General features: G+C 27.2%; 1 pseudogene; it reads left to right on the top strand.

Annotated features, from left to right (window-relative positions):
• Positions 1 to 8,655, top strand: part of LOC120167471 — a 28,342-nt pseudogene extending 19,687 nt beyond the window's left edge.
• The last annotated feature ends 3,179 nt before the right edge of the window (positions 8,656 to 11,834 follow it).

Genomic DNA, 11,834 nt, shown 5'->3' with positions numbered 1-11,834 from the left:
CTTTCTTAGTTTTACATAGATTTAAAACCGTTAGACAAGTGAAAATAGATGGGGTTTTTTTCAAGTGAATATCTTCTCATTTTCTACTGTTAATCTCATCCATTATTTTTATTCATCCACAATCCTTAACATGTATAAAACTAAGAAAGTTGTACAATGTGTAATTGGATCCAATATGTATATGTATAAATAAGGCAAGATCCGTTGACTAAGTGTAAAACTTAGTTTTACACGTTTTTTGGATCGTTGAATGGATAAAAATGGATGAATGAGATTAACAATAGGAAATGATAAGATTTTTACAAAAAATGAAGTGGATTATCCTTAATTTAAAGTTTAAATCACAGCCGTTAAACTTATTTAATCCAGCATTCTGAAAAACATGTAAAACTTTTAAATTTTATTCTGTGTAAGTAGATTATAACCATATATATGATAAATATCATTTCTACCTGTTTCATATTATTATTACGAAAGAGATTGAATCACCTAACATGTGGTCTTTCTTTTCGATACATTTAAAGTTTCTCTGTGGTGGTGGTTTTAGGCAAATTCACGAAAGCATCCTTCGATGCCACCACTTTTGTTACGCGTGAGAGAGCTTGCCGACATGAATTAGGATATATAGTCGTTTGAGATTATGAGATCAGATTTTATCATATCCTAATTAACAGATAAAGGTTTAGTCATCTTGTCGTAATTTTTTTAACGAAAATAGATAAGTTTAAAATATATAAATAATTAGGAGTTTTAACAAAACAATGTACTTTAATCGGAGAATAATTTTATAATTTAATCAAGAGACTCAACAAAACAATGATATATATATATATAGGCGGGGACCATTTTGTATTTTACTTAAAAATTGATAAATGAACAATTTAATATAAGGGAGAGCTACCGGACATCACACGTTATTGTTGGCTTTCATAACAATACTAATGGTTTTTCCAAGTGTCAACGTGTACCTATAACGTCAGATTTCAAAGCAAACCTCGTAAGGCCGCCGGCGGAGCAAACGCATGAATAATACTCTCCATGTGCTTTTTATGTGAATCCAGATTAGGGTAATTGGGTTATGGGTATATTTTTAATACGAATGCATGCATTTAAAAAAATATTTATATAGTACAAATAAAATGAATTCAGTGATTAAAAGTTGATTAATATCTTTAGAAGTTTTTAATTCATATACAACGTCTGTAAGAGTGCTTCAGTGTTCTTTTTTTAATAATTGAGAGTCTTTAAAACAATATTTTCTCATAATCACTCAAGACTAATAAAAAAATACTTATACAATAAAATTCATTGAGTAACCTAAGTGGTAATAATGAATATTGTTCTCTTCAAATATCTCAAATTCGAACAACTACGTTTACATAAATTTATTTTAAAATTAAACAATTTATCTTCTTAGAATTCAATCCAGACACCGTCCATGTATACGGATGTGTGCAACAAATATATGTGTAGGTAGAAAATTAACGATGTGGTCACCTTATTTGTCATTTCTTTTTCTTCTTCTCCTTCTTGCGTCACTGTCAATATCTCATTTTGTAGGTAAAAACCGAAGGTGCAATTAAGTAGTGAGAAAATAATTTCAGTGATCGAAAATGTCTTATAATATATGATTTTAATTAATTTTTTTTGAATTTACGAAAATGACCAATAAATTCGTAACGTGAACTCTAATTTCGCAACATAATTTCCAAATACGCAACGCGAATATGTAAATCGCAACACAGTTTCCAAAATCGCGTTGCGATAGTACTGTTTACCTATATTAGTAATTCGTGTTGCGAATTTGAAAATCGCGTTGCGATAGTACTGTTTACCTATGTCGATAATTAAGTTGGGAAATTGGCGAATTCCATTTGCGAAATTCGTGTTGCGATAGTTGTGTTTACCTATATCGGTAATTATCGTTGCGAATTTGAAAATCGCGTTGCAATAGTATTGTTTACCTATATCGGTAATTAACGTTGCGAATTTGAAAATCGCGTTGCGATAGTACTGTTTACCTATATCGGTAATTAGCGTTGCGAATTTGAAAATCTCGTTGCGATTGTATTGTTTACCTATATCGGTAATTAGCGTTGCAAATTTAAAAATTGCGTTGCGATAGTACTGTTTACCTATATCGATAATTAGCGTTGCGAATTTAAAAATCTCGTTACGAATTTGAAAATCGCGTTGCGATAGTACTGTTTACCTATATCGGTAATTAACGTTGGGAATTTGAAAATCACGTTTTAATTTACATATTATCGTTGCGATTTATATATTCGCGTTGTGAATTTAAAAAATCACGTTTCGATTTTGGGACTTGTGATGCGAATTTGTTGGTTATTTTCATAAATTAAAATAAATTAATTAAAATCGTATATTATAAAATATTTTCGATCACTTAAATTATTTTCTCTTAAGCATATTGAGTAGAGCGAGGGAGTCCCTCGTGACTCAATTTTGCCCATAATTATTGTTCTATTGACGTGGCTGATTTTAGGCCGTCGTCAGTGTTCCATTGCTTTCACCATCACGTCTATTTCCCCTAATAAGAACACTGCTTCTTTCACTACATTTATGTCCGCCATGACTGCCGACATGTGAGCTTCAAGGGATATGTCGATTTATAAAAAGATTTTATGTTTGTTGGATTTTCTGTTTATATATTTCTCGGGAAACTGCCAAAAATGATGAGGGGATTTAGTTTTCAAGCCATTGATACGGAGACGGACGCGAAAATTTAATTCTTAAGTTATATTAAAAATTAGGTAAATTATACTATTGACCAATCAATTATTTAGTCATTTTATTTTTATCATCGATCTTTTAATTTTATTAATTAACTACATAATTATTTAATCAATGATTAAATTTAATAAAATAAATTAAAATTAATATCAAATTGATAGAATATATAACTATTGAGGATTAAATATAAAATTATGTCAATTTTATTAACTACCATATCATCACTTCTGTCAGCAGTTAACGACAAGTGATTTAATTGACAATAATTAAATAGTTTGGTGATCTGATTGACAAAATCAAAAGATCAATAATAAAAGTAAATGAACTAAATAATTGAAAGGTCAATAATATATTTTAATCTTAAAAATTTTATAGGATGCGAGATTATAAAATTTCAAGTATACAAAATTAGATATTAATAGAAAAAATAAATTAAAATTCTAAAAAGTACGACCATGCTCACCACTCAATCCATCCATTATTGATGCATGCTGCCATTGCCACACTTTGTTCTTCGTTCATAAAAGCACTGCCTCGCAGTCCTATATAGATCCAAAGTAGTTGTCTGTCTCAAGCGGCAGCTTTACTGGGAATTAAATGTTTAGGGTGCGAGACACAATATTTTTAAGGTTAAACTATATGAGTGACCATTAAACTATGGTAAAAATTATTTTGACCATCGATATTTCAATTTATTCAATTAGATCATCCAATTATTTAAACGTTTCAATCAAATTATTACCACTGATCGTTAACCTTTAACGGAGAATATGAAATGGCAGTTAAATAACTTGGTATAATATTTGGTCCTAAATATTTATAAATTTTATCAATTTGGATATAAATTATTTTAATTAAAATAAATTTAATCTCCAATTAAATAGTGACACATGTCACTATTTACTTGGAGGGTATTTTCTTAATATTTTTATTGATTTAATATATTTATTTTCATACAATAAAGTGGTGACACATGTCAACACCTTATTAAAGTGAGAAAATGAATGAAAACACCGTGCGCCTGGATGGATTCGAACTTGGACAATGGAATACCAAGCACACGCCTAAACACTGCACCCTCTGTTGGTTCGAAATCACAACATATTTTCTATATTTATTTTATTTATTGACAGAAAAAAAAAGAAATAAAAATGTAAATTAGGATAAAGGATTAAATTACTTTAACCATTAAGTTCACTGACATATTTGAATATAATATATAAAAAAATTATTGTTTTTAATTTTTATTAATGAAATAAATAATTCTTAACTTTTACTAATAAAAAATATTTTTTAATTTTTATTAATTATTATTTAATATTGTATATAGCTATTAAATTATAATTAATACATAAAATTAAGAATTATTTATTTGATTAAAAAATTTAAAATATAAAAAACTGTAAATTATAATTAATAAATAAAAGTCAAGAATTGTTTTTTATTAAAATCAAATATATTTTTTTATTAAAATCGTAAATTATTTATTTTTAATAAAAAAAATTTGACTTTAATTTGTTAATTATAATTTACATTTTTCTATATTTTAATTTTTTTATCGAATAAACAATTCTTAATTGTATTTATTAATTATAATTTAATAGTTATATAAAATATTAAATTATAATTAATAAATAAAAATTAAAAATTATTTTTTATACTAGTAAAAGTTAAGAATTATTTTTCCGTTAATAAAAATTAAAAGTAATAAAAAATTATAAATTATATTCAAATATGTGATTGAACTTAATGGTAAAATTCTTTATCCCAAATTGCATTTTTATTTCTTCTTTTTTTCTGTCAGTAAATGAAATAAATATATAAAACATGTGCTTTGGAACCAAAAGAGAGACTTAGTGTAGTGGTGTAGGCATGTCCTTGTTACACTATTATCTAAAGTTCGATTCCATCCAAGCGCACGATGCTTCCATTCGTTTTCTCTCTTTATAATAAGGTGGTGACATGTATCACTACATTATTGGAATAAAAATAAATATATTAAATAAATAAAAAATTAAGAAGATATCCTCCAATCAAGTAGTGACATGTGTTACTATTTTAATTAGAGATTAAATTTATTTTAATTAAAATAATTTATATCTTAATTGATAGAATTTATAAATATTAAGGATCAAACATATAGTTATACCTTGTTTTTTAATTGCCACATTACATCCTCCGTTAAAAATTCGATAGTTTAGTGGTCACATGTGTAGTTTATCTTATTTTTTAAAAATTTCAAATTATCATATATATTTTTAATTTACTTTATTATATTTTTCGTTCTTTTAAAGTTTTATAAATTAATTTATTTAAAAAAAATTAAGTTCACCCTTTCACATAAATTTATACAAAAATAAATTGAGATTTTCAAAAAAAAATTATGGTATGATCCATTTGATTAAAAATAAACTTAGAGAGAATGAAAATGTGTGTGTAAAATTATATATAACGAGGAACATAGGGTTTAATGTACCTTTTGCTAAATGTTTTCTTTTGTCTTTGATTTTTTCCATTTAACTTTTTTACCTAAATTTGTATATTTTTGTTTTACGATTTTGTTTATTTATTCACTTGATATCTTCTCTATTCATTATAAAATGAGTAAACATTCAAATTCTCTCAAACTATATCTTTAACTTTGTAACACCTTCCACCCTGATCTAGTGTGTCACACAGAACCTACAGATGTTGAAACGGATGTTGGAATTATATGATGATGGTGTTTCTCAAACTACTCAAGTCCGCTAACCTACATACAAAAATATCATTAATCAAATGTGTATATTATGAATCTCATAAACATAAACATGCGAATAAAATATGCAATAATTAAGGATATACATTATTCACACTCCAAGGCATGACATGCTTTAAGATAAGCAATATAAGTCTTTACATTTTTTTTCTAGTCTGCAACTAAAGGTTTAGCCATGTACTCTCAACATCAATAGTCAACAATGCAATTATACATCACAGCATCATCAATATCATAATATTTTTGGATCCGTATAGCATCGAATATAAGTATATATAAGTGATCTCGAAAATCTGTATAGATCTCACTATTAAGGCCGTAATAGTCATTGGTATAGTATAATCATTTAAATGGAAATGATACGTTGATATTGAGTAATATAATCATTTTTAAAAAAAAATTATATTCTTTAGAACTTATTGAGTGATCTAGTGATTGGAGTGGATATTATTCTTCTTTAAAATTCTGAGTTTAAGCAATCGCGTCTACAGAGTATATATACACTGTCAATAATTAAGAAACATTATAAACATATATTATTTTATCATCACGTATGTATATATATATTCTTTAACCATAAGTATCGTTGTAATAATAAGACAACGTTCTACTCTTAAGATTCGAACCTAAAAGCGATCTAATATCGAGTTTAAAGCCCATTCCAGCCCTACCATTGTTGGAAACAAGCGGTAATTAAGGAATTGCACATAAATTAAAGATGAGTTACTACATATTTTGTTGACCCGGCATATGTAACTTTTTGCATGGACAGCTATAAAGATTGTCGAGCCGATGATTAAAAGTAACAAGTGGTGGTCTCGACCCCTAATCGAGAACTGGTTAGCTATATATATGGTTTAAGGGTTTATGTGATTAATCGAATAAAGGTGCAAGCCAAGTGACTCGTGAAACATATAGCTGTCGTTAGAAACTTTTATTAGTTAATTTAATTCATTATTGTGTGTGAAACTATAAAAAAATAGATTATGGATGAAAAAATTAAATTAAAATAATCTTAAATTTTTATAAAAGTTATTAATTTAGGGATGAGAATGGGTTGAGTTTTCGGTAAATCTGACTCGACCCAAAAATTATATACCCTCCACCCGACTCACCCTTTTTAAGATAAAACTCAAATCAAAATGACCCGAAATAATATATTTATAAAAAACATTACTTTTATTCAATAAAAATTAGGGATTTAATTGAAAAATAATATATAGATGGGGTCTTACTGTAATTATCCTAAATATATAGGGTAAAATTATATTTTTTTCGGGTCGGGTTGGAGCGAATATTTTCACCCTAAGCCGGAACCCAATCTGACCCAAGCATAATTTCTAGAAAACCCGAATCCGAAACCAATTATTTAAAAAAAATCCAACCCGATAGGGTCAGATTGGGTCGAAACCCGTCGAGTTCGAATCCCGTGTCCATCCCTAGTTATGATCCATTTGTATGTAATGTAAAAATTTTAATTTTATACTTTTTATGATCATTGGATGAGTGTAAATAAAAAACTAAATTTATCAATTAAATAAAGATTGATAGTTATAAAAAATCAAGGCTTAATATAAAAATACGTGCCTAAATTATACCTCGAAATAGGATTTGGTGTATAAATAAATTTTCGCTAAAATATGTTCTTAACATACTTTTTAGGTGCATACTTTATATTTTTTTTATTTTTTAATAATAACAATATTATTTAAAAAAAGAAAAAAATAAACCCCTATTCTCCTTCGTCGTCCCTCTCCCTTATGTCGCCCCACCTCCGACGGCGAATGGTCACCATTAATCAGGTTTTGTTCGGAGCACGACAAAGAACATAATAGTGGTGACCGTACGTACGGACGGTTGTATTCTCGAAATCGCCGGAAAACATAAACAAAAAACCTTAAAATCATGTGACCCTTCGCAAAATTTCTAAGACGATCGAAACAGTTCACGGTGGGAGGCTGGGTTTTGGTCGCGGCGACAAGACGCTTCTGATGGTGTCAACAGTGACAATCACGGGCAGACGGTGACGGACTGACGACAAAAATATAAAATTTTGGGATTTTTTTATTATAATATTATTTTTTGGGTAAAATTATTTTTAAAATTTTATATGCGTGACACGTATTATATAACAACCAAATTTAATATCCATTATGATATAGACACCTAAAAGTATAAAGTTTGAAACGTTAGACACATATTTTTAATGAAAAACTCTTTAGGCATGAAATTGTATTTCATGGTAAAGTTTAGACACTTATTTTTTTGTTTAGCCAAAAGTCAATTATATTTTAAGTTTACACCTTATTTTATTAATTTCATGAAAATATAAGATAATATTTATTTAAAAGACTCTAATCATTTAACAATAAATGTTTATATACATAAATAAAGGTCGTGCTCGAACTTAAGACATTAAAAAAATAATAACCCTAATCTTAAATTATGAAGCCATTGTACGAGGGTTCTACACTCATTCATGTATGGATATTCTAACTACAAACCCTACACAATAGGGTAATTATCCAATAGTCTCATACCAAGATATGTATATTTAAAAAATAAATTGTTGTTATTTTTTTAGGTTTCGAATTCAAGCACTAAGAATGTCAGATGTGTGAGTATTTAATATCAAATGTTTGAAAAATTATCTTTAAATTGATACTATCTTATAATTACCATAGATTAATAAAAACATGAAATTAAGAGCGAGTTTATAATTATTACAACCCTTATCATAAAACATTAATAATTGAAAAGGTGGGAAATTCTAAGAAAACAAATTAAAGAATGGTTGTTAATTTATCGAAGAGGATCTTAAATCTTTGATTTTTTTTAGCTGATCCTATTCCCATATGTAATGGGGTAAGGGGAGGTAGGATAGTAGGCTGCCCCCAACGTCAGGTTGAGAGCAGCTTCCGTGGAAGACCTCCGTTATGAATTGCCCTCAGTGAGACTCTATCCCACGACCACAAGATTAAGAGCCTTGCGCTCTACAAAGGGAGAAAATACTAATTAACATTCTCTGAAAAAATAGAAAAAATGGCTGCCTCATTACATATATGTATATATTTGGATTAATCACTCATATTTAATCTATTGATTAATTAATTTAAATTATGTACTACAAAGATTTATTAATAGAAATAATAGTTTTAATTCAATTTATTTCATTCATAATATCAAAAAAATTGATAGAAAGCTGCTAATTTTATTAAAAATTGAAAATATTCAGAATTACAATGAAGATTTACGAGCAGAACCGTAAACGTAAACTAAATTATAATTATGACATATTCCTATAATCATTGACATAAAAACTAGCCACCTAGATCACACAAAGACCAAAGAAGGGAAATGTTAAAAAAATACATAACCAAAATGCTCGAACAAAATAAAGATACGAACAAATCTGACTGTATCAACAAACGAACCATAAAAGGGGATGAAGTTATTGAAATACCACCAACAAATCGCAAATCAGAGTCAAGCGACATGAAAAAAACCATCCACGAAACACAAAACACATATCCAAATCAATCCAATGGTCCAAAGCAGGGAAGATCAACATTATAACAAAAAAACTCCATCTTGATCAGTCGTGGCGATATCAAATCCAACCCTGATAAAAATATAAACGAAAATAACGGCCAAATAACCGAAAACTACCAAAAGACAGAGATAAGCGTGCCACAAAGACAAACTTATTATTATTAAAAAAACTAAAAAAATAAAAAGAAAAGACAACTAACGGTCGATAACCAATATCAAAATCGGTACCGTTGTCAGTTAAATAAAATCAAAAAATAAAAATCTGATTTGATCTATAGAAGATGACACAAATTGTAAATAAAAGAAAAGAAAAAGAATGGAGAGGAGGAAGAAAGCGGCTAGGGTTTAGATAGCTATTTAAAATCTATCTTTTAGATGAATTTTCAAACAATCCAATCTTTAAAATATTCCACAATATCAAAATTTAAACTATAACCTTACTTAGAAAAAAAATATAATTCATAGTTCTACTAGACCAACATATTATCGTGACTTTTAATTATTATTAACATTTATGAAATTGATAGACAATTTAGAACCTATAGCACTTTTGACTATAGGATAGAATAATAGGCTTTTCCTTTAGTCTTTGCCAACTCTAAAGGTATACCTTCTGATTAATTAATTAAGTACATGTCATGATAACCTAATTAGGATATCCAATCACTGTTAAGATTTAGTGGCCCTCTTAGGTGTATCTTAAACATCTTCATTTCTTTTGAATACTTTGGACAGATAATCATTTGTTTTACGGCTAAATACCCATTTCCTTTTGTTTAATTCTGAATTTGTTTTAAACTAAAATAACAAGCCGATCCCTTATTAAAGGCAATTATTTTTAAACAAAAAAAAATTAAATTATAATTTTAATCAGGCATAATTTTATTCTGTTGCTTTAATAATGCCATTGTGCTCCTATTAACTGATATCATTAAATTTATATAATATTTATAAAATAATCATTATTTTTTTAATTTATTGCAGTATTAGTAATCTTTAAAAGATCAGTGACCACAATGATTATTTAAGTATAATTTAATGATCTCTAAGGGCATTTAGTTAACAGAACGTGGTTATCTTTGGAAATAAGATTATTATGTGAATATTGTATTATATTGTTTGGTTTATTTAGCATGTATATAAAATTACAGTGTTTTGTTAGAGAAATATAAAATTACTTGAATGCGACTTAATTATCCTTGTGATATATATATATTTTTTAAATTTAGTATTAAACTATAAATAATTTTAAATACTCAAACTTATTAATATTTTACTAAATAAAATTATTTGTATATTATTATTATGTTTATAATTTTGAGTGAACTACAAAAAATAAGAATCGAGAAGAATCCTTATAAAAAGAATTCATTAGTCTAGGGGTTTTATTGTCTAAATTAATGGGAATCGTCTAATACCTAAGAAGTTATAGTTAATGATATTCCCACTATTTTAACAAAAAAAATGTTACTATTAGAAAAAGATTATTTCACGGTAATAATCTTTTCCGTGAACCAAACACGGGCCTGTAATTTCGGAAAATATTATTTCCCTCTGTAATGATATTTTCCGTGAGCCAAGAGTGTTTAGTGTACTATACATATAATACATTATTTTTCTATTCAAATTCAATTCTTTTGAATTCAAATTTATTCCGGTTTAAATCGCATCATGTGTGAATCTGATCTAAAGTTATTCTGAATGGAATAAGGTCAAATTAACGTATTCCAAAAACCATAATTTGGGCTTTTCCAAATGGAATTTATTTATCAAATTTAAACTTTTAATGGGTATAATATAGTAATAGGTTAATGGTGGAAATCATTTTTAACTGCCCATTAACATGGATGCCAGCCAAATTTGACATTAAGAACTTTGAGGATCAAAGATTAGATCTCTTGTCATCCTTCTATGGGGGCCATTCATATACCCCTCTCCCCTCCATTTTAATTTTTTTTTTTATTAAATTATTTTATCCGATCACTTATAGAAAACACGTCGTCTTCTACTACTGAGACTATTTATAAAATCCTTTCCATTCTCATTTTAAAAATGTCGAAAATTTGATTTCCTTTATTAAAATTAAATTTTATATTTCAAAACATGTAAATATTATTATATGTTTGATTTTTTTATATACCAAGAAAAAATAAAAGTTAAAATGTAGATGCATTTCTTGTTTGACTAATGACCAAGAGTGCTAATGTTTATGTTGAAGCAATGGAGGACCCACAAATTTGACAAGGAACAAAGCTTTTTTTTTTTTTTTTTTTTGATGATGAGATTAGAAATTCTGCCTCAGCTTTTCACCTCATTTAAATTTTCTCACCGGTTCTCTTTGAATTATTAATAGGTCAAATGCTGTTTGGTCCTTTAACTATGTTTAAATTTAAAATTTAATCTCTATATTTTAATTTAACATAATTTAACCTTGTTACTTTTGTATTTTTATTAGTTGATCCAAATAGTTAATATTATTAATTTACGATCAAATAACAAAAGGTCTCACATTATTATTTTAACGATATTAATTGTTTGAATGAACTAGTGGAATTACAAAAATTAATGATTAAATTAAAATAGAAGATCAAATCTTAATTATTAATATAATAGAATGACTAAAATAATAATTCAACAATTATTCCTATATATGAAATTCAAATGGAAAAATGATCAAACTGAAGCAAAGAATTGTGATAAGAATAGAGAAGATGGAAGTAATTAAATTGATACTATATAATACTATTATTTTTTTCGCTGTAAACCCCCA

Source organism: Hibiscus syriacus, unplaced genomic scaffold (assembly GCF_006381635.1).
Source record: "Hibiscus syriacus cultivar Baekdansim isolate YM2019G1 unplaced genomic scaffold, ASM638163v2 tig00111678_pilon, whole genome shotgun sequence".
In the NCBI taxonomy this organism is placed as follows: Eukaryota; Viridiplantae; Streptophyta; class Magnoliopsida; order Malvales; family Malvaceae; genus Hibiscus; species Hibiscus syriacus.
Note: the sequence above shows the minus strand (reverse complement) of the source record. Positions and strands in the feature narration are given on the sequence as shown.